Raw genomic sequence first — 24,747 nt, 5'->3', positions numbered from 1 at the left:
ATGGACTGGGCTGTGCTCACAACTCTCTGCAACTTATTGCCTCTGCCCTTGAGAAGTTAGTGTGCCACCTCAATGAATTGTTGTATTCTATGTGCTGAAAGTACTCCTACAGTGCAGTTGGGTAGGTGTTCCAGGATTTAGACCCACTGTGGATGAAAGAATAGTGATAGATTTTTGAGCCAGATGGTGTGTGACTTGGAGGGAACCTGACAGTGACAATGTTTCAATGTACCTGCTGGGTAAAGAAAAATTCAAAAAAGTACTCCTATCATTATTATCTATTTATGTTGATTTGTTTTAAAACTCCAGCTCCATTTAATGCAAATAGGAAGAAGCTTTGGTATGATTATTGATATTTACAATGATCAAGGGCATTTTATCCAGAAGTCTTTATGCTGCTTTACCAGCTACATTAGACATATTCTTGTTGGCAATGACTAATTTTACTGAATTTGTTCTGCCCGTCTTTCGTCTAGACTTTCACATCTGCTCCAGATAAAACAATCAATCCCCTCTTTCCCTTTCACTTCAGTCAAATCTATGACACAAGTGCAATAGAGTGGGGCTGCACTCTAACTGAGCTGCAAAACCATGGGGTATCTGCTTTTGCATGCAATCTTATGCACTATTTTGAAGGGGAGTTGTCCCCAGTGTTCCAGCCAATACTTACAGCATTTGAATGGATTATCTAGCAATTATATAATGTCATGGTGGGGCTGGAGACAGGCCCCCAACCAGCTTTAAGCTAAACATGGTATTCATGCTTCTATTTGCGTCATGAGAACTTGGTTACCATATTAAATGGGGCCTGTTTACTTGGAATACTCGATTTGTTTCTGAAGATGCAGATGTAGCAACCTCCAGTGTTAACAATTAACTAAGATGGCCAACTGTTTCTGAAAACTTCCTGTGCACAAATTGGCTACTGCAGTTCTGATGTGATACTGGTGACTACACTTCACAAGTACTTTATTAACTAAAAAGTGTTTTGGGAAGTGATATGAAAGATCTTGAAGAAATGCAATATTTCTTTCCCTGCTTCACTGTCCTTGTACCCAGAGCACTTGTATGTTGGTTAAGCTTAGCTCCAAATCTATCCTTCACAGTGTTGTGCTTATATTACTTGAGTTTGCTACACAATTCATGGCTGAGATAAATAAAGGAGAACTCAAAGATTCTGGAACATGTGGAATGTCATGAAACAAAATAGCAGTTGGATTTCCAGGAGATGTTCACATCTCATTCAGATTCAAATCAGTTTTGATTAACTCTTGTTAGTAGGCAGTAGTGGGAGTCATCTTGAACAGGAGGAAGGTAGTCATTGCTCGTACTGCAACAACAAACAAGATGCTAGAGGAACTCATCAGCTCAGGCAGCATCTGTGGAGGGAAATGGATAGTCGACGTTTCAGGTCGAGGCCCTTCATCTGGACTACTGTCCCTGATTTTATTACAGACAATAAATGTGTCCTTGAAATTACCAGACACAAGAGAGTGCAGATGCTGGACTCTGGAGCAACACACAAAGCTCTGGAGGAACTCAGGAGGGTCAGGCAGCATCTAGGGAGGGAAATGGGCAGTCAAAACTTCGGATCGAAACCCTTCATCTGGACTGGGTCCCCCTTCTGCAACTGGGTCCTTGACTTCCTCATAAGGAGACCATAGTCAGTGCAGATCAGCAATAACATCTTCTCCTCGCTGCTTAGTCACTGCTCTACTCTCTCTCATGACTGTGTGGCTAAGCACAGCTCAAACACCATCTATAAATTCCCCACTGCAGGTGCGGCAACAAACATTCAACTGAAGGAACTCAGCAGGTTGAGCAGCATCTGTGGGAGGCTTATTTAAGAGACACTTGGATAGGTACATGGAGGAGTGGGGCTCCATTGTTATTGATTGTTGTTGGCAGAATCTCAGATGGCAACGAGGAGGCGTACAGGAGTGAGATAGATCAGCTGGTTGAGTGGTTTTGCAACAAGAACCTCACACTCAACCAAGGAATTGATTCAGAAAGGGGAAGGAGAAGTCGGGAGAACACACACCAGTCCTCATTGAGGGGTCAGCAGTGGAAAGGGCAGCTTCAAGTTTTTGGGCGTCAACATCTCCGAGGATCTATCCTGGACCCAACACATTGATGTAATCATGAAGAAGACACACCAGCAGCTCTACTTCATTAGGAGTTTGAGGAGATTTCGTATGTCACCAAAGACTCTTACAAATTTCTACAGATGTATGGGGGAGAGCATCCTGACTGGTTGCATCACAACCTGATATGGAGCCTCCAATGCACAGGATTGAAAAAGGCTGCGGAGAATTGTAGACTCAGCCAGCTCCATCATGGGCACAACCCTTCCCACCGTCGAAGACATCTTCAAGAGGCAGTACCTTAAGAAGGCGGCATCTATCATTAAGGACCCTCAACATCTGGGACATGACCTCTTTACTACGACCAGGGAGGAGGTACAGGAGCTGAAGACCCATACTCAACGATTCAGAAACAGCTTCTTCAACTCCACCGTCAGAATTCTGAACCCATGAATACTACCTCATTATTCCTTATTTTTGCATGATTTATTTATTTTTGTAATTTATAGATTTTATGTCTTTGCACTGTACTACCGCAAAACAGCAAATTTCATGTCATATAAGTCAGTGTTAATAAATCTGACTCTGATTCTGAAAAGAAGGAATTGCATTTGTATTGCACCCAGCCATTCTACAGTGAATAAAACACTCTCAAATTGCATTTGCTGTTGAAGTTTTGGAATAAATGCATCGAATTTACACATTCCAATCTCTCCCAAAAGATGGTGTGATTATGTGACATTTATTGAGGACCAAATATTGGTCAGGACACCAGGGAGAACTCCTTAACTTTAAAAGTGTGTCATATTTACCAATGCATAGAAAGCATCCTATCTGGATGTATCACGGCTTTGTACAGCAACTGCTCTGCCCAGGACTGCAAGAAACTGCAGAGAGTTGTGGACACAGCCAAGCGCATCACAGACACCAGTGACCAGTGTCCCCTCCTTGGACTCTGTCTTTACCTCTCGTTGTCTTGGTGAAGCAGCCAGCATAATCAAAGACCCCACCCACCCGGGACATTCTCTCTTCTCTCCTCTTCCATCGGGTAGAAGATACAGGAGCCTGAAGACATGTACCACCAGACTTAAGGACAGCTTCTACCCCACTGTGATAAGACTATTACAGTTCCCTTATACAATGAGATGGACTATGACTTCATGATCTACCTTGTTGTGACCTTGCACCTTATTGCACTGTACTTTCTCTGTGGCTGTGACACTTTGTACTGTTATTGTTTTTACCTGTACTACATCAATGCACTCTGTACTAACTCAATGTAACTGCACTGTGTAATGAATTGACCTGTATGATCGGTATGCAAGGCAAGTTTTTCACTGTACCTCGGTACAAGTGACAATAATAAACCAATACCAATACCATATGACTTTTTACATCCACTGGCAAGGGAGCAAGTTTAATGTCTCAGCTGAAAGATATCCAGAACCACAGCAGAGACACAAAAGACTGAAAATACTGGAATCTGGAGCAACAAACAATCTGCTGGAAGAACTCAGCTGGTCGAACAGCATCTGCAGGAGGAAAGGGACTGTTGATGTTTCGGGTCCTGATGCAGGGTTTCCACCCGAAATATCGACAATTCTTCCTCCCATGGATGCTGCTCAACCTGCTGAGTTCCTCCAGCTGAATATTTGTTGCCGCACCTGCAATGCTCAGTGCCAGCCTTGATATTTTTGTTTACTTGTGTCTCTGGTGTGGGAATTGAACCTGTGAACTGAATCAGAAGTAAAGACACTGGGCCATGACAGACAGGCAAGTCACATAGTGCGAACTGTCTCCATAAACCGCTATGAATGGGGATGTGTTGTTTTCTATCAGTGAGAGACTGAGCCAATGCATTGCCCCAGAGTAGCCTATCTGAAAACATGAGCAAGTGAAAAGAAAATGAAAATCTATATGTTGCCACAAAATAATTCTTCCCAACAAAGCACTAGTTGATGAAGTTGAAAACTGCTATCGACCACAAATGAAGGCCTCAGCTGTTTCCACGACAACGAGCTCCCTTCTCGCTCGAGAAATCCCAGTCCAGCTTTAATAGTGAAACCTGCTTCTTACCTGGGGGCTTATTTTTTTGTTCATCATTCTGAATGCAATAAAGGTACCCTGGGAATTTTGATCAAAGTCTCACCGGCTGGCATGTTGCCTTTTCTTAACACTGGCATGAGAGTGAGATCAGTGGAAAAAGGCTTCAGAATTGCTGCGGGAATTTGATGGCTGAGAGGAGGCTGTAGAATATTAGTTCGATCACATCACTGCAGTCTGGTATTAGTCCCCTGTCAATTGGCCCCCTCAAAGTGGTTTTACCAAGAGATTCTCATGCCCTCTGTCTCTGTCCTCAAAATGGAGTGGGTCACCTTAGTGTCACAGTGAACACTGGAGGTGTACCTTTGGGAGGACCAACATTCAAATCCCCCAAAACACTTGTCTATTGCAAGATAAAGGGCCGCATTTAATATAAGTTTTAATGATGTAAACAGAAGCACAGATGTCATTTTTAACTTAAATCTGACTGGCTGCCTGCTCCAGCCAAACATTATCTTCCTGAACACAATTCCTCTGTTGAACTGTGACAGCACACTTTTTAGCTCACTTGGTAAATGTTGATGAGACCGGACAAAGAGTCTCCCACCTGATGTGTTGACTCTTGTTTCTTTTCCCTCAGATGCGACCTGACCTGCTGAGCATTTCCAGCATTTTCTGATTTTGTTTTAGATTTTTGCATTTTCCTTTTTGATTTTCACTTACTGGGAGTTAACAGGAGTTTCGACCTTTGGTATCTGGAGCTTCCCTCTCATCTCCCCTTTGTTGTCAACTAGTTGGTGGTGAAACACTACCACGGTCAATCAATAACATCATTATCATTTCCACATATGGCTTCCTGAGTAATGGACCCATAAGCACTTGTCAAGAAAGGAAAGTGAACAGAATGGGCCCCTCAAATTCGGAAGAATGAGAGGCAATCTGGTTCAAACATACAAGATCTCGAGGGGGATTGAAAGATTAGTTGCTGTGGAGGTGTTAAGAATTAAGAGGTGACCACTTAAGTCCAAGATGAGGAGGAACTTCTTCTCTCAGAAGGTTGTGTATCTTTGGAATCTCAGATGGTTGTGCAGAGGTTCGAGGCTGGGGTAGATATGTTTTTGGACTGGAAGGAATCAATGGTTATGGGAATCAGACAGGAAAGTGGAGACGAGATCAGCCACAAGCTGAGAGGGGAGAGATTTAATCAGAACCTGAAGGCTAACTTTTTCACCCAGAGGATGGTCCATTATATGGAACGAGCTGCCAGAGGAAGTGGTTGAGGCAGGTACATTAACAACACTCAAAAGCTATTGGACAGGTACATGGATAGGAAAGGTTTAGAAGGAAATGGGCCAAATGCAGCCAAATGAGACTGCTTATTTATAGATTCATACAGCGCAGAAACCAGTCCTTCAGCCCAACTGGTCCATGCTGACCAAGATGCCCAGTTAAGCTAGTCCCGTTTGCCCATGTTTGGCCCATATCCCTCTAAACCTTTTCTATCCATGCACCTGTCCAAATATCTTTAAAATGTTGTTATTGTCCCTGCCTCAACCACTTCCTCTGGCAGCTCATTACATATATGGACCACCCACAACATGAAGAAGTTGCCCCTCAAGGTTCCTTTTAAATCTTTCCCCTCTCATTTTAACCTATGCCCTCTAGTTTTTGATTCTCTTTCCCTGGGAAAAAGATTGAGTTAATTCACCCTATCTATGCCCCTCATGATTTTATACACCTCTATAAGGTCACCCCTCAGTCTCCTGTGCTTTAAGGAATAAAGTCCTAGCCTGCCCAACCTCTCTCTATAACTCAGGCCCTTGAGTCTTGGCAACATTCTCGTAAATCTTCTTTACACTCTTTCCAGCTAATCAGAGATATTAAAAAGTTCAATTATTCTTCTACAATTAGTAATGGCCCTTCGTAAAAAATATGAGTCCTTATAATTAGGAGAAGGAATAGGCCCCTTGGCCCCTCGGCCCCTCGAGCCTGCTGTGCCAATCAATAAGCAACGTTCTGTGGGGGGGGGGAAGGAATTGTCGATGTTTTGGGTCAATACCCTGCAGTGAAACGCAAAATGTCAACAATTCCTTCCAACCTCCCCCCCCCCAATAGATGCTGCTTGACCCACTGAGTTCCTCCAGCAGATTGTGTGTTGCTTCACATTCCAGCATCTGCAGTCTCTTGTGTCTCTCATCTTCAACCCATTTGCTCAACAAGAACAAATACACCTCTGGCTTAAAATAACAAAGGACACTGCTTCCACTGCCCCTGAGGAAGAGAATTCCAAAGACCCGGGCCTCCTCTCTGTGCCAGGGGATAGTTTTGTTGGCAAATCAGGTAACAAAAATTTCAAGTACCAAATGAACCCTTTTGTAATGGCTAATCTCGCCTCCTGATTATCTGTAGCACCTGCAGCAGGTACAAGTGAACACTGACACATACAAGTTCCCCTCACTGTCATGCTCCATTCCAACTGAGAAATTAATTGATATTTCTTAAAACTTTGCTGCTTCTGAGTCCTTGAACTTCCAACACAAAGCATAGTAGAACCACCTTCACCACATCCACTGTTCAAAGGAGGATTGTCAATATAGGCTGGTTTTTGCAAGCAACACCTACATTCACACCTATAGCACACAAATTAAAAATCCAAGAATGCATTGGCTACAGTGGCAATACTTTATAGTGTCACTTCTGTCTTCTATGCAGTAAAGGAAAATGGAATGGGCAGAACGTGCTGAGCATGAAGGTGCATCTGAATAATTGTTTCCTTGAGCTGGATGTTTTCATTTAAAAAGCATGTTATTTGGTGTGTATTGTATTTTTATCAGGATGACTGATGCTGTGATAGACATCTGTTTACATTCAATTTGTCAAACACTCACCAATTTCTGAGCTCTTTGCAGTGCTTTTTAAGTGCATGGTCGGTACAATAGTTCCTATAACTGCAAATTATATTTTCATGCAGTGTGAAGTAAATTGGGTGAATGTTGATGTCTCTATTGATGGTTTTAAATCTTCCTCCGTCATTCATTCCGACTGCAGGTGCAACACGAGCACAAGCCTCCCCAGATCCAGACTCTGGTCAAAACCGAAACTGGTATGAAAATTTCCTTGCAGTTCAGTGGGTTTCACTCACACAGCTGAGGCAGATGGTTGTCACTTCGACACAAGCCATCATAAACCTACCCCAGATAATCCAGCTCAGTACTCACAGATTGCTATACTATCAGAACTGCCATCTTCTAAATGAGTCATTAAACTGAGGTCCTTCTTGCTCTCCCAGCGTACAGGCTAGGCTTGTATTACCTGAACGTTAGGAAAGGCAACTTGATTGAAGTATATAAGAACTTGAGCGATCTTGACAGGGTGGATATGGCGATCATGTTTTGTTTTGTGAGAGAACCTGGAATGAAGTGCTGTTGTTCAAAAATAAGGATCACTTATTTAAGGCAGATGACAACATATTTTCTGTCAGGAAACTATAGGCCGATGAGCCTTACATCAGTGTAGGGAAATAATGGAGAGGATTCTTGGGAGTAGGATCTACTCATATCATGGAGAAGAATAGACTTACTTGGGATAGTCTTAATGGCTTTGTGTAGGAGATACATAGGTTTAAGGTGAGAGGGGAAAAGTTTAAAGGAGATTTGCAAAGCATTTATTTCTACAAAGAGAGTGATGGGTGCCTGGAACGTGTGGCCTTGGGCCGTGGTGGAAGCAGATACGATAGCAATGCTTAAGGGGAATTTAGGCAGGCACACAAACAGACAAGGAATACAGGCATCTAGAATAAAAGAAAGAAGGAAGAAGATAGAGTGCCTAGTAGCACAGTGTCATGGCAACAACCTTCCTCTTGATGTCAGCAAAACAAAAGAGCTGGTCATTGACTTCAGGAGGGAGCGGGGGGGGCGGGGTGGGGGGGTAGTGCACATGCTCCTGTTTACATGAACAGTGCTAAGGTTGAGAGGGTTGAGAGGTTCAAGTTCCTAGGAGTCAACATCTTCAATAGTCACTCCTGGTCCAACCACGTAGATGCCATGGCCAAGCAAACTCACCAGTGCCTCGACTTCCTCAGGAGGCTAAAGAAATACGGCATGTCCCCATTGACCCTCACCAATTTTTATAGATACACCACAGAAAACATCCTATCCAGATGTATCACGGCTTGGTGTGGCCAACTGCTCTGCCTGAGACCACAAGAAAGTGCGCAGAGTTGTGGACACAGCTCAGCGCATCACGGAAACCAGCCTCCCCTCCATGGACTACATTTCTCGCTGCCTCAGTAAAACAGACGATATAATCAAAGACCCCACCCACCCTGGTCATTATTTCTTCTCCCCCTCCCATAGGGCAGAGTATATAAAAGCCTGAAAGCATATCAAGGACAGCTTCTATCCCACTGTAATAAGACCATTGCACAATCCCCCTTGTACAATAAGATGGATTCTTGATCTCACAATTTATCTTGTTATGGCCTTGCACCTTATTGTCTGCCTGCACTGCATTTTCTCTGTAACTGTAACACTTTATTCTGCATTGTGTTATTGTTTTCCCTTGTACTTCTTCAGTGATCTGTATGGATGGCATGCAAAACAAAGTATTTCATTGTACCTCGGTACGTGGAACAATAATAAACCAATTTACCAATTTTTACATGTAGAGAGATGTGCAGTTTAAATTGGCACCATGATAGACACAGACATTGTGGGCCAAAGGGCCTGTTCCTGTACTCCTACCATTCTATTCTATGTCTATGCTGTGAGACATTGGAACTTCCTCAAAGGGCAGTGGAAGCTCATGTGTATCAGAGAGTGCAGCATACCAGGATTTGAGATGAACTTTGAGGAGGGAACACATCAAGTCAATGCTTAGAATTGGAGGAACTTGCTGATTATGCAGTATACCGCAGTTACTCAGCCAGGCTACTTTGACATCTCCAGAATCTGTAACCTCTACCACCAAGATGGGCAAGGCAGCAAGCATTTGGGAACACCATCACCTGCAATCTCTCCTCCAAGATGCAAACAATCCCACGTTATATAATTATCCCTTGATTGCCGCTGAGTCACAGTCCTGGAACTCGCCATCCAATGGCACCACAGGAGTACCTTCACCAGAAGGATTACAGTGGTTGAAGAAGGTGGCTGCCAAAAAAAACAAATTAAAAGATGTCTATCTGTATATACTCTGCCATGCCATTGTATTGCACACCACAGTGATATCCACCATTAATGGGCCACACACTGCATCAAAGGACTGGGAAATCTGTTCAGGTAGGCATTTGCCCATAACTCTCAATCCAATAAAGAAAGCTGAGTTTACTGCACAGAACAAGGGTAGATTTACCATATTACGTACTTGCAGCATGAAGAATCATTTGAAAGGAACAAGAGTCCGAGATTTGTGCCAATGTGTTATTGTCCGATCTCCAATCATACTCATTACAAGGCTCACTGAATTTGCAATGTGATTTAAATTACAATCTGTTTTTTTTTACGCAGAAGTACACATGTACAACACATAAATAGGCCAGTCGACCCAAACAGTCTATTCCAGTGTTTATGCTCCACGTAACCCTCCATTCCACCTGCTTTACCTCACTCCATTAACATAACCTTCTGCTGCTCGCTGCCCGTTGTGCTTATTTAAACTTCCCTTAAACCAACCCGATGTGCTCCACATTTGAGCAAGTATTTGGGAAAGAACATTTCTCCCGAATTCATCAAAGGATTTATTTGTGCTTAATTCTGATGTATTGGTGTTTACCTTGGACTTCATTGACCTTCAATTTTGGTCTCCCCGTTCTAATTGTATTCTTTCTTATAAAAATTGAGTATAATTTATGTTTAATTTATGTTTTTTCTTGCGAATGGTGCTTATAAGATGCCATGTGCCTGTGATGCTGCTGCAAGTAAGTTTTTCATTGCACCTGTGCATTCATGTACTTGTGCTTATGACAATAAATTCGACTTTGACTTTTAACAGTAACACAAGGCAGTGCAGACTGAATCAGCTGTCTGTTGTATTCAACAGATACTGTGCAGTTCCATTGTCTGCAGTGGAGTAAATACCAGGTGGTACAATCAATGGGTAGCCAATCCAATACTGCCCATCCTCTCAAAACATCCAAAACTTATTAAATCTCCCATTACCCTATGGATCCTTTCATTGTTTTAAAGACCTCTATCTCTCAGATGAAGGAAAATAGAGATTTCCATTGATATTAAGGCAGCATTTGACCCAATTCAACATCAATGAACCAGTATTAAATTAGTGGGAACGCCTGTTTTCCCCATCTCCTCTTTATACCGGCTATCTTCCCTCTCTACTCTCAGTCCTCGACCCAAAACATCGACAATTCCTTTCCCCCCCCACAGCTGCTGTTCGACCCACTGAGTTCCTCCAGCAGTTTGTTTTTTTTTGCATTAAATTAATGAGGATCAAATGGAAAATGTACCTCTGGCTAGAGTCATACCTTGCTCAAAGTAAGACTGTCTCAGCCCCAAGGCCTCATGCTAGAGATTCATAGCCAGTGTCTGGACCCAAACATGTTTATCTGCTTCATCAATGACCTTTCTTCCATCATAATATTAAAACCAGGGATGTCTATTAATGTCCTGTTCCAATTTGTAACTTCTCAGAATGAAACAGTCTGTGCCTATGGGAAGCAACCTCCAGACAACCTTAAGGCTGATGGTGACAAATGGTAAATAACACTCATGCCACAAAAGTGTCAAGGAATGACCATCTCCATTCAGCAAGAGTTTAACACTGAGACAGAAGAGACTGCAGATGTTGGAATATGGAGCAAAAAAATAAGTAGCTGGAGGGTCGGGCAGCAGCTGTAGAGGGAAATGGTTATCCATTGGAAACGGCTATACTGGCTATCTCCCCTCTATTCTTGCAGTCCAGATGAAGGGTCTTGACCCGAAACATCGACTGTCCATTTCCCCCTACAGATGCTGCCTGACTAAGTTCCTCTAGCTATTTGGTTTTTGCTCAGGAGTTTAACACATAGAACATTACAGCACAGTACAGGCCCCTCGGCCCACGATGTTGTGCCGACATTTTATCCTGCTCTAAGATCTATCTAACCCTTCCCTCACACATCGCCCTCCATTTCTCTATCATTCAGGTGCCATCTCCTTCATTAAGTAGAAAGAAGGACTGGCTTTTATTTACTGTCTTTTGAAGTCATTTGATTATTTGTCCATTTTCAGAGTGCTGTTTGAGGGAACTTGCTGTGCACAAATTGGTTGGTTTGTTTCTTACATTTTGACAGGAGCCACCTTTCAAAAAAATATACAATTGCCTGTAAAAACACCTTGGCTACACTGGGTCATAAAATCATTGAACTCTTTCAGTTTGTGAGTCTATTCAGCCCATTAAATATATGCTAGCTCTATGTACAGCAATCCATTCAGTCCCATTCCACTGCTTTGTTCCCATAGCCCTACCAATTATTTTCTCTCGGATGCTCATTTAATTCCCTCGAAAGCCTTGACTGTTTCTATCACGTCTACAGGCAGAGAATTCCAGGTCACCATCACTCAGTGTAAACAAAACATTTTGCTCATATCATCCCTGTATATTTTGCCTATCATTTTAAATATGTGCCCTCTAGTCTTTGAACCATCTGCTTTTGTGAAAAGCTTTTCTCTATTTACTTTATCTAAATTCATCATGATTTAAAACATGCTGGAAAAACAATATATTCTGTTTTTACTTCATTATTTCTACCATCGCTTCTTTTCACCCTGTCTCATTCAAATAATAGTTGCCTGAGTGAGAAGGATGTGGATTCAAGCTCTGCTAATCAGTGAAGCATGCAATCAGGCTGGCACGCTGATGCATCACCAAAGGAGTCACACAATGTTCAAGATGCTGTCTGTTGGACGAGACATAAAACTGAAGATCCCTCCTCTACTCAGCTGGAAGTTAATGATCCTTTAACACTATTTTCTCTTATCATACCTCATTCCAACATAAAAGGACATTTGGCCCATTGAATCTAGTTCAGGGCTAAGAGCAATCTTGATTCCAGATGAAGGGTCTCGACCTGAAACATCAACTGTCTAGTTCCCTCCAAAGATGCTGCCTGATCCGTTGAGTTCCTCCAGCTTTTTGTGTGTTGTTCCAGATTCCAGCATCTTCAGTCTCTTGTGACTCTTAAGAGCAATGTCATCAATCTCATCCACCCTCTTATTTCCCTACAACTCCTTCTCTCTCACATGCCTATCAACTCCACCCTGATATTCTTACCACCCGCCTGCACTGGGGGAAATCCAATTAACCTACCAACCCACATATTTCTGGGATGTAGGAGGAAACCAGAGCACCTGGAGGAAACCCAAGCGGTCACAGGGAGAACATATAAAATCCACACAGATAGCACCGGAGGTCAGGATAGAATCTGGGTTACTGAAGCTGTGAGGCAGCAATACTATCTGTGTTGCTAGTTTGAAGAAAACTAAGATCATTCCCCATGGATTCCTGGCTAACATTTATACCTCAGCAAAGGCCACCTCTTGCACTACCGTGGACCTGTCTCTGATTGTATTTTTTTTTGCAATAAGGTCTTGTTTTGCACAGTCTTTTTTATTCCATTTACTGTCTTGTATAATTTATGTACAGTTCATATTCTGTGTGTTGTCTGAACCTATGTGCCTGTGATGCTGCTGCAAGCAAGTTTTTCATTGTACCTGTACCTCACTGTACATGTACACATGACAATATGAAAAACACAATGATGCTGGAGGAACTCAGCACGCAAGACAGCATCTGTGGAGAAAAGCAGGCGGTCAACGTTTTGTGTCAGGACCCGTCTTCAGGACTGAAGATAGGAAAAAGGGAAGCCCAATATATAGGGAGGAAAAGCAGAGCAGTGATAGTTGGACAGGAGGGGAGGTGGGTTGGGCATAAGGTGGTGATAGGTGCTGTAATAGTATGGCGGTTAACGTAATGCAATTACAGCACCAGCGACATGGGTTGAATTCCGGTCACTGTCTGTAAGGAGTTTGTACGTTCTCCCCATGTCTGTGTGGGTTTCATCTGGATGCTCCGGTTTCCTCCCACATTCCAAAGTGTTAGGAAGTTGTGGGCATGCTATGTTGGCGCCGGAAGCGTGGTGACACTCGGAGGCTTCCCCCAGAACACTCGATGCGAAAGATGCATTTCACTGTGTGTTTCCATGTACATGTGACTAATAAAGAAATCTTATCTTAGATGCAGGTAAGAGATAATGATAGGCAGGTGCGGGGAAGGAGGGGAGAACAGATCCACCGGGGGATGGGTCAAAGGAAAGGAGAGCAAGGGAAAGAAAAAGAGATAGGTTAGGAAAGGGAAGAAGAGAAGAAGCATGGTGGGTGGGGGGGAGGGTGAAGGGGGGGATTACTTAAAGTGGGAGAATTTCTCCACACATAATAATAAACAATAAACTCGACTCGACTTGACTTGACTCAGACACTGCAAAAGAGATATCTGCTTATTACCACACTGTTGGTCATGGGATTATAGAATCATAGAGCACAGAAACAGGCCTTTCGGCCCAATTGGTCCATGCTGACCAAGATTACCATCTCATCTCGTCCCATTTGCCCGAGTTTGGCCCATATCCCTCTAAACCTTTCCTATCCATGTACCTTTTAAATGTACCTGTCTCAACCACTCCTTCTGGCAGTTCATTCCATATACTGACCACTCTCTGGGTGAAAAATTTGCCCCTCAGGTTCCTATTAAATCTCTCCCCTCTCACCTTCAACCTGTGCCTTCTAGTTCTTGATTCCCCGACTCTGGGAAAAAGTTTGCGTATTCACCCTATCTATGCCCCTCATGATTTTATACGCCTCTGTAAGATCATCCCTCATTCCTGTGCTCTGAGGAATAATGTCCTAGCCTCCTCAACCTCTGTCCAAAAGAGGGGAGGCAGGGTGGACACAGGGAGGTGATAGGTAGATGCAGGTAAGATTATAAGTAGATGGACCCATCCCCTGGTGGATCTGCTCTCCCCTCCTCCCCCGCACCTGCCCATCACTATCTCTTACCTGCATCTACCTACCACCTCCCTGTGCCCACCCCGCCTCCCCTCTTCTATCCACCTATCACTGCTCTGCTTTTCTCTCCTATATATCGGGCTTCTCCTTTTTCTATCTTCAGTCCTGAAGAAGGGTCCTGACCCGAAACGTTGACCGCCTGCTTTTCTCCATGGATGCTGCTTGGCCTGCTGAGTTCCTCCAGCATCACTGTGTTTTTCATCTAGATTCCAGCATCTGCAGTCCTTTGTTTCTCATCAACGTCTTGTACAATTGCAACATAACATCTCAACTTTTATGTGCAATGCCCTGAATGATGAAGGCCAACATGCCAAAAGCCTTCTTCATCACCTTGTTTACCTGCAACACCACTTTCAGGGAACCTCTGTAGTGTACTCCCTGTTCCCTCTGTTCTACAACACTCCCTAGGGTCCTACTATTCACTGTGCAAGTACTACACTCATTTGTCTTCCCAAAATACAACAAAATACAAACTAAACTCCATTTGCCATTCCTCGGCCCACTTATCCAGCTGCTCAAGATCCCTCTGTGAATCCTGATAACCACTTTCGCTGTCAACAACACCACCTATTTTCGTGTCATCTGCAAACTTACTAATCATGCCTTGTACATTCTCATTCATCAGCCTATAAACAAATTGGTTAATGTGTTTCCTGTAGGAAAGAGTACATCAACGTCATGATAGATCATGAAACCAGAACAAGATGTATTAAAACTGCTTCTTGGTGAGTATGCAATTATGAACAATATCTCTTATGGGGTTTAAGGCAAAGTATTCACACAGAATATAAGAATAAATAGCCTCACTCAAAGCTGTTCGAAGGCAATAAAAACAAAACAATGGCATGATTAAATGGAATTAGGATTCAGATGCATTTGACTGAGTTCTTGTTTGTTATTGTTTGCTGGAGAGCATAAGAGTGTAAGAACAAGGAAAAGGCCATTAAGCCCTTCTAGCCTGCTCTACCATTTAAAAAGATCATGGTTGACCCCACACTAGTGCTACCCAAGTAGCATTTTGTCATAGAGTCATACAGTATGGAAACAGGCCCTTTGGCCCACCGAGTCCATTCTGACCATCAAGTATCCACTTGCACTAATTCTACACTGACCCCATTTTACTCTCTCCACATCCCCATCAACTCCCCCCCTCAGATTTTACCATTCACCTACATACCAGGGGCAAATTACAGTGGTCAATTAATCTACATTTCTTTCGGACATCGAAGGAAACCAGAGGAAGGCACCCACATTTGTCCTTCACATGTTTCCAGAGACCGCACTCACCCTTTGCACCTCTGACTAACCCTGCAGTCTCGATGCAATGACCATTGCCTAAAATGGAGTGAGATCTCAGGGGATAGATAGCGAGACTGTGCCCCCCCTAGAACACCTTATTGACATTCTCACCGCTGTCATACTCCTTTTTGGTTATAATTAAATGTCTCTGAACAATTAAAATAGATTTAAGACATTTTAAAATGTCTAACAATAATTTTACTTAAATACAGCTTAAGCAACTAAAAATTAAAATTATAGAGATACAGGTAAATAAAGGACAATGAATAAGTCAACAGCACGGTAGTGTAGCAGTTAACGTAACTCTATTACAGCGCCAGCGACCTGGGTTCAATTCCGGCCACTGCCTGTAAGGAGTTTGTATGCTCTTCCTGTGTCTGTGTGGGTTTCCTCCAGGTGCTCCGGTTTCCTCCCACATTCCAAAGACCTATGGGTTAGGAAGTTGTGGGCATGATATGTTGGCGCCAGAAGCATGGCGACACTTGCGGGCTGCCCCCAGAACACTCTACGCAAAAGGTGCATTTCACTGTGTATTTCGATGTACATGTGACTAGTAATATGTGACTAGTAATCTCATCTATTTTATCTAACCTTTGTTTTAAATCAAGGTAAGCATGAGGTGATCTATTGAAATTAGAGCAGGTCATAGTCATCGAGTGATACAGCATAGAAACAGGCTCTTCAACTCAACTCGTCCATGCTGACCAATGTGCCTAACTAAGCTAGTCCTATCTGCCTGCATTTTGCCCATATCCCTCTGAACCATTCCTATCCATTAACCTATCTAAATGTATTTTAAACATTACAGTTGTACCCACCTCTACCACTTCCTCTGGCAGCTTGTTCCACGTATGCACCGTCCTCTGTGTGAAAATCTTTCTCCTCTCACATTAAACCAATATCTAGGGTCATAGACTTGGAGTTTTCTTCTGCAATTGATGCTCTCTGGAGTTATTGCTATTGATCATTTCATGAGGCACCTTTTTATTTATTTCTCTGTAAACTTTTAAAAGATTGATTTTATTTTATAGCCAATTGTACGGCTAGAAGTTGACTCCTTTTGCCATATATGTACCTCCTGTTTGATACTTTCAAATCCTTGCTGGTTCCCATAATCACCTTAGCCACCTGGTCCACAATTACTAGAGTTTAGACTTGTACAATACTGTCCCTGGTACACAGTATCTCAAAATTGTCTGTGTTGCTCGGTATCATGAATAGATTTATTGGTTTATTATTGTCACTTGTACCGAGTTAAGTGAAGAACTTGTCTTGCATACCGTCCATACAGATCAATTCATTACACAGTGCATTGAGGTAGTACAGGTTAAAAAAAAATAGAGTGCAGTATAGAGAAAGTGCAGTGCAGGTAGTCAGTGAGGTGCAGGGTCACAATGAGGTAGATTGTGAGGTCAAGAGTTCATCTTATTGTACTAGGAAACCATTCAATAGTATTATAACAGTGGGATAGAAGCTGTCCTTGAGCCTGGTGGTATGTCCTTTCAGGCTTTTGTGTCTTCTGCCCAATGGGGGGGGAGGGGGAGAGAATGTCTGGGGTGGGTAGGATCTTTGATTATGTTGGCTGCTTTACAGAGGCTGCGAGAAGTATAAACAGAGTCCACGGAGGGGAAGGTGGGTTCCATGATGTGCTGGGTTGTGTCCACAACTCTCTGCAGTTTCTTGCAGTTTCGGGCAGACCAGTTGTCATACCAAGCCGTGATGTATCCAGATAGGATGCTTTCTATGGTGCATCGATAAAAATTGGTGAGGGTCAAAGGGGACATGCCAAATTTCTTTAGCCTCCTGAGGAAGCAGAGGCGCTGGTGAGTTTCTTGGCTGTGGCGTCGACGTGGTTGGACCAGGACAGACTATTGGTGATGTTCACTCCTAGGAAGTTGAAACTCTCAACCCTCTCGACCTCAGCACCGTTGATGTAGACAGGAGCATGTGCACCACACCCCTTCCTGAAGTCAACAGCACTGTAATGTAGTCTCAGGTGGAAAATTACTGCAAATATGTTCCCACATTGGCACTATCCAAATGTTCAAATGTCAGCGTGACCCCACTTCACATCGACCCTTCAGCTTCATATTGATCAAGTCTCTTTTGTTGTTTTCAATTCTTCCATTTAACTCTTTCTTCTCTCCTCGACTATCCACACCAGACTACTGAAAAATGCACTCCATTCCAGCCTCTGTTACAGGAAGATATTAGGACGTAGACAGAGAATAAGATTCAAGGAAGAGCTCAGTATAGTCTTGAAGACCCCAAGTCTCTGACCTAAATCTAGAGCGGGTAATACCTGAATAGACTTATTGGTATTGGTTTATTACTGTCACTTGTACTGAGGTACAGTGGAAAAATGTGTCTTGCTTACCATTCGTACAGGTCAATTCATTACACAGTGCATTGAGGTAGTACAGGGTAAAAACAATAACATAATACAGAGTAAAGTGTCACAGCTACAAGGAAGTGCATTACAGGAAGACAATAAGGTGCAAGGTCATAACAAGGTAGATTGTGAGGTCAAGGGTCCATCTCATCGTATAAGGGAACCATTCAATAGTCTTATTACAGTGGGATAGAAGCTGTCCTTGAGCCTGATGGTATGTGTCCTCAGGCTCCCGTATCTTCTGCCTGATGGGAGGGGGGAGAAGAGAGAATGACCTGGGTGGGTGTGGTCTTTGATTATGCCGGCTGCTTCACCAAGGCAGCGAGAGGTATAGACAGAGTCCATGGAGGGGAGGCTGGTGTCCGTGACACGCTGGGCTTTGTCCACAACTCTCTGCAGTTTCTTTCAGTCTCGGGCAGAGCAGTTGCCAGACCAAGCTGTGATGCATCCAGATAGGATGCTTTCTGTAGTGCATGGATAAAAGTTGGTGAGTGTCAAAAGAGGACATGCCAAATTTCTTCAGCTTCTTGAGGAAGTAGAGGTGCTGGTGAGCTTTCTTAGCCGTGGTGTCTACGTGGTTGGACCAGGAACTACGTGGTGAAACCAGTTGGTTTCACCAACTTCCTCAGGAGGCTAAAGAAATTTGGCTTGTCCCCTTTGACACTCACCAACTTTTACTGAAGCACCATAGAAAGCATCCTATCTGGATGCACTGAGTTTTGGAGGTTGTGAAACTGCCAAAAGAATTGTGTAATTAAAGAGTTAATGAAGTTTTTTTTGTACTATGTAGTGAACCTAAGAGTTGTTTGAACTAATCACGATTAATAAAGAAATACAGTTATGGGCAAAGTCATTGTCTGGTGTGGTTTATCATGTGCTGCATTTCATTTGGTTTAATTGTCAACACTGGTCTGCACCATCTTTAAAGCAATAAAACATCCTGCACATTTTTTACCGAATAGAACTTGATACTGAGCTAACAGATATCAGAATGGATGACCAAAAGCTTGATCAAGGGTAGATACTTGTAATGTCACAGGAGGAAGCTATTCAGCCCATTGGATCCATGCTGCCTCCCAGCAGAGCAGTCCTATCAGTGCTGTTCCCCTTTCTTTATTTCCCTGTATCTGAATAACTCATTCTCTCTCTCAGGTAACCATGAAGTCCCCTTTGATTTTATTTTGCGATCAACCCACACCAAGTGGTAATTTGCAGTATCCTACCATTACACGTTTGGGAATGTGGGAGGTAACCGGAGCACCCGGAAGAAACCCACACTGTCACAGACAGAACATGTGAACTCCACACACACAGCACCCAAGGTCTGGATCAAACCTGTTCTCCTGGAGCTGTGAAGCAGCAGCTCTAACTGCAATGCTGCTGTACCACCCACAGGTTCTAATGAGAATCTTAAAGGAGATAGACAGGGATACTGAGAAAATTCCAGAATTGCTCACCAGAGGAAATAATTCTTGCATATCTACCATAACAATTTAAATTTAAGCTCATTTTGATTATAATTTTTAGCACACTGATTGTCTACTTCTAAAATGACAAAGGTAAAGGGGTTAAAGATTCCTCTGGTAGCCTCAGTGAAGATCATATTATACTGTGTTCTCACAAACTAAGTGCCTTTGGCACAGTAACAAAGATCGATGGTGCGGAGCCTCAGTTATCTTGGCAAAACACACTAATGCGCAATGGGTTACCAGTAGAAGTTGGGTCAGATGCTTGACTGTGTATGTAGATTGAAATTATTATTTGGTGCTTTGAGCTAAGTCTTGTGAAATGTCTATTGTCTTAATAAGACATTATCTACTTTATTTGAAATCTATTATCACTCAACATAATATCAATGCTGTACATTGACACCACATGATGGACACTTACTTTTGCAAGATACAGCCCTATTTACAGAGCAACACTTAATATTGTGCATTTAAATTTGATGAAAACTAACAGCTACAGAGCAGGAAGATCTCCAGTCATGAATGAAGTGTGAATGCATTAACATATTTTACTATGCACAGTATTTGTAGAACCCCATCCGTTCCAACTGATACTGACCCAGTCCTGTCATATCAAATGTTCTGTGCTCCAGTTACATAATGTAATCATTACAAACAGTTCAAACTAACAATTGAGTGACCAGTGACTATAAGCAAAGTCAAGTAATCTGGAATGAGCTGTCGTCCTGCATGGAATCCTGTGATTTTTGACACTTACTATGTGCCATGTTATTTACACTTTGTGTAAAAATAAGGCTTTGAGATGTTTTTGACAGACACAATGAAGCTTTGTATCAACACAAGTCTTGCTCTTTCTGAATTACAAGGCAAAGTGAAACTTCCAAGCTGTGCCTAGTCACACAGAACCACAGAAGCTTGCAGCACAGATGGATCTGCTGTTCTTTTTTCCTGATATTGCAGTTTTGTGGGATGAAGCAGAGCCACAAGTGTATACAACCCACAGCTACGTCCAGCAGAGATATATGGGCAGGGTAGCCTGGTAGTCTGGTTGTTGGATTAGCATCTAGAAACCCAGTAACCATGAAACCATGTAATTCCCTCTTCTCCCCCCTTCTATCAGGTAGAAGATACAAAAGCTTGAGGACATGTAACACCAGGCTCAAGGACAGCTTCTATCCTGCTGTTGTAAGATTCTTGAGTGGACCTCTTATACAATAAAGATCTTTTGATCTCACAATCTACCTCATCATGGCCCTTGCACTTTATCTGTCTACCTGCACTGCAATTTCTATGTAAAGGGTAACACTATATTCTGCATTGTTTTCTTTTTGTTGTACTATCTCGATGCACTTACATTTGGAATGAGCTGTTTGGATGGCATGCAAACAAAAGCTTCTCACTGCCTCTCGGTACATGTGACAATAATAAACCAATTGCCAAACTATTGGATTGTCATGAAGAAACAACTGATTCATTATCATCCTCTAGTGATGGAAATGCAACATTCTTACGTCTTCCGGCCTTTGGCTCCTACAGAAATGCTGATTGATAGACACTGTACTCTGCAATGTCTCATACAAGTGCCCAGTGTGGCATTAGCAGCTGTTGGCATGCTAGAGGTGAGCTTGACTCTGGACTGCATTGATGTCAACTCGCAGAATGTGCTTCATAGAGTCATAGAGTTGTACAGCACAGAAATGGGCCTATGTAATTCAGAAAGAGCAACTAATCCATGCTGGCCATTTATCTACAATTGGTCCATATCTTTCCACTGTTCTATCCAAATACCTGCCCAAGTGCTGTAATTGTACAACTCCTCTACCTCTTCCATCACCCGCATTCCATATAGTTACCACCCTGTGTGAAAAACTTGCCTCTCAGATCTCCTTTCAATTTCTCCCCTCTCACCTTAAACTTATGCCCTCTAGGTTTTTCGACTCCCACACCTTAGGAAAAAGATTCTACCTACCCTATCTATGCCCCTCATAATTTTATAAACCTTTATAATGTCACCTCACAGCCTCCTGCATTCCAATGAGAATAAACCCAACCTGTCCAATTTCTCCCAATAAGTAAAGCCCTCCATTCCAGGCAATGTTCTGGTGAATCTCTTCTACACTCTTCCCAAGGCTACCACATCTTTTCCAGTGGCATGACAACCACGACTGTACACAATACTCCAAGTGCGGCCCGGCCAATGTTTTGTTCAGCTGCAACATGACATCTCAACTCTAATACTCAACATTTTGGCCCATGAAGGCAAGCATGCCAAGTGCCTTCTTCACAACCCTATCCACTTTTGTTTCCATTGTCAGGAAGTTTGCTCCCCAAAGTCCCCCTGTACATCAACACTCCTGAGATCTTTGCCATTTATTAGTATCAAAATGCATTACCTCACACTTATCTGGATTGAATTCCATCATCCATTGCTCTACCCAACTTTCTAACTGATCTATGTCCCTCTATATCCTTTCATAACCTTCTGTTTTATCTATGACTCCACCAATTTTTGTGTCATCAGCAAGCTTACTAGTCAGTCCACCTGATTCTCATCCAAGTCATTAATATACCTGACAAACAACAAAAGTCCCAGCACAGATCCCTGTGGTACACTACTGGTTATTATCTTCCAGTCAGAGAAACCCGCCTTGACCACTACCCTGTGCCTCCTTTCACCAAGCTAATTTTGGATCCAGTCTTCCGGGCATCACTGGCTGGTAATTGGGATTGGCGATCCAGTCTAATGTTCATCCTGATTAAGCAACACCTATCATTTCTCATTAGGTAATTTGTTGCAGGATCTGGATTAAATCCAAGGCCTTCTCATTCCTGAGTAAATCACATGCTGACTGATCATGCCAATGTCAGCAGTTTGTGACTTTTAACCAGAGTCAGATTCTTCTGGCACGACTGAAAGCCTTGGGTACACACAGATGGCTCATGACTACCCACGGTATTGATGGAACAGAATTCCAGGTGCCCAGGAAGCCTGAATGACCCAACAACAATTAAAATGTAACTCTAACAGACGTCTTCAGATGCACTGTTTAAAGTATCCTGGCTGGTTGCATCATGGCCCGTTACGGCAATTCCATTGCCCAGGAATGTGAGAGAGTAGAGGACACAGCCTAGTCCATCATGGACATTGCCCTCCTATTGACAGCATCTACAGGACGCACTGCCTAAACAAGGCGGCATCTATCATCAAGGATCCCCATCATTAGGGATCCCCACCTTCCGGGTCATGCCCTCTTCTCACTGCTACCGTTGGGCAGGAGGTACAGAAGCCTCAAGTCTCACACCACCTGCTTCAGGAACAGCTAGTTTCCTGCAACCAACAGGTTCTTGAACTGACCTACACAACCGTAATCCTACCTTAGCAATGGAACACTACAGACCACTTCGTGCACTCAACCACTTGCACTAAAATGGACTTTGTTTCTTTTGACCCAATTGTGTCCTTTCTTGTAAAAATTGTGTTTATGTTGTGATTGTGAATGTTGCTTATCTGATGCTATGTGCCTGTGATGCTGCTGCAAGTAAGTTTTTCATTGCATCTATGCACACATACACTTGTGCATATGATAATAAACTCGACTTTGACTACCATGGATTTGTCTCTAATTGTGTCTTTGCATTAACGTCTTGTTCAGCACACTTTTTTTTCTTGTCACTTTCTTGTATAATTTATGTTTTGCGTGTTGTCTGAACCAACATGCCTGTGATGCTGCTGCAAGCAAGTTTTTCATTGTACCTGTATTTCACCGTAGAACATAGAAAAACTACAGCACAATTCAAGCCCTTCCACCCACAAAGCTGTGCCGAACATGTCCCTACCCTAGAAGTTACTCGGCTTACCCATAGTCCTCTATTTTTCTTGTACCATACTTGTACACATGACAATAAACTCCACTTGAAATTTTGCAGTGTCTGTGCGCCAGATCCAGAGACTTCCAATGGAAGACACTTTATCCCATTGCAACCTCTGCTGCCCATTCTTCGACTTACACATTCACCACCACCCACCTGCCACTGACTTTGACAAATTTCAATTGATGCCTTCATTTAAAAATCTTCCAATACCTTCCCTAACTGCATCAGTGACCATTTCCAGCCCTCCTCTCCTGAATTGTTTTACTCATTCAATTCTAACCTCTTGGGTATCATCATTTTACATCTCTATCTCTGGCAATCATGCCATCTGTCCCTTTGGCCTTGATATTCCCATCTTAGTCCTTTCTGCCTCATAAAATAACCTCTTGCTCTTTCTTATGATGTGTCACTTGATCCAAGGTCTGTTCTGGTATGTCCTTCATCAACTCAGTATTATGGTTTGTCTGATAATGCTCATCAGAGGTACCATGTACTCTTTAACTGGTGCTCTATAGATGTATGTCTGTGTTAGGGCTGACAACCTTTTGACAGGCTGGGAAGTTGACTTGCCTACCAGGTGCACATGGTAGAAGTTGGTCAGCGTTAAACAAATGGTAGAATATTGTCTGTCCTTTGTATAATCCTCCCCATAGACAGTTCTTTGATGTTGAAAGCGTACACACTGTGGCTGATACATTAAGAACCTAGAGACACAAGAGACTGCAGATGCTGGAATCTGGAGCAAAAAACAAACTGCTGGAGGAACTCATTAGGTCAGGCAGCATCTGTAGAGGGAAATGGACAATCAATGTTTTGTGTTGAGACCCTTAATCTGGACCTGAAATATCGACTGTCCATTTCCCACTAGAGGTACTGCCTGACCCATTGAGTTCCTCCAGCAGTTTGTTCTAGCTATAGGAACTTAGTCAATGCCATCTCTGCAATTGCAATTGCCAGTAAGATTCATCTTTGCAGGCAAGAAAGAAAGTTGTACAAAGAAGCTAGGCCACACTTAAAATTAATGGCATTTTCAAAGCCGAGGCAAATGGACTGATTGTTCTGCTGGGAGCCAGAAACTTTAATGAAACCCAAGGAATGAAATATTGGGAGCACAAATCATTAGAAGATTTATCCTGATTGATAAAGTAATGAAGAAAAGAATGCTGCTTTAAATGACAAAAAGTAAGCTCAAGAAAAATTGTCAGCCTGGAGTTGAAAGCAAGGCTGTTGACAGTCACAAAGATGGGGAAATAAGAGAGTGGAAATCAAACTGACATTTAAACAAATTAAATGAATTGTTAAAAACAAAGGTAGTGTGCACACGGAAACCAAGAATTCTAGACACAGAACGTGTATTATTACCCATTCCAATATCCAACAGCTATTGGGAATCCAATGCAATCCAAATTTAATTTGATTCTTTCACTGCAGTCACCAAATGATGCACTTGGCAAACTGCCTCCCCCATTGTCTATTGTGGATCAATCCATGACATCCTTGCCTCTGGCATAAGTCACATAGCCGTGCAC

At 42.8% G+C, this 24,747-nt stretch overlaps 1 long non-coding RNA gene and 1 pseudogene across 1 annotated transcript in view; one reads left to right on the top strand and one right to left on the bottom strand.

Moving 5' to 3' along the window:
* The window catches only part of LOC127572767 (contactin-associated protein-like 5), a 991,970-nt pseudogene that overhangs the window by 713,357 nt on the left and 253,866 nt on the right, over positions 1–24,747 (bottom strand).
* The window catches only part of LOC127572798 (uncharacterized), a 35,734-nt gene that overhangs the window by 3,369 nt on the left and 7,618 nt on the right, over positions 1–24,747 (top strand). The window contains exon 2 of the long non-coding RNA XR_007956693.1: positions 14,845–14,910. This is a non-coding gene — a long non-coding RNA (uncharacterized LOC127572798). The remainder of the gene's footprint in view (positions 1–14,844; positions 14,911–24,747) is intronic.

This window comes from Pristis pectinata, chromosome 1 (genome assembly GCF_009764475.1).
Source record: "Pristis pectinata isolate sPriPec2 chromosome 1, sPriPec2.1.pri, whole genome shotgun sequence".
Lineage (NCBI taxonomy): Eukaryota > Metazoa > Chordata > Chondrichthyes > Rhinopristiformes > Pristidae > Pristis > Pristis pectinata.
The sequence above is the reverse complement of the archived record's forward strand: the minus strand, read 5'-3'. Positions and strand labels throughout refer to the sequence as shown.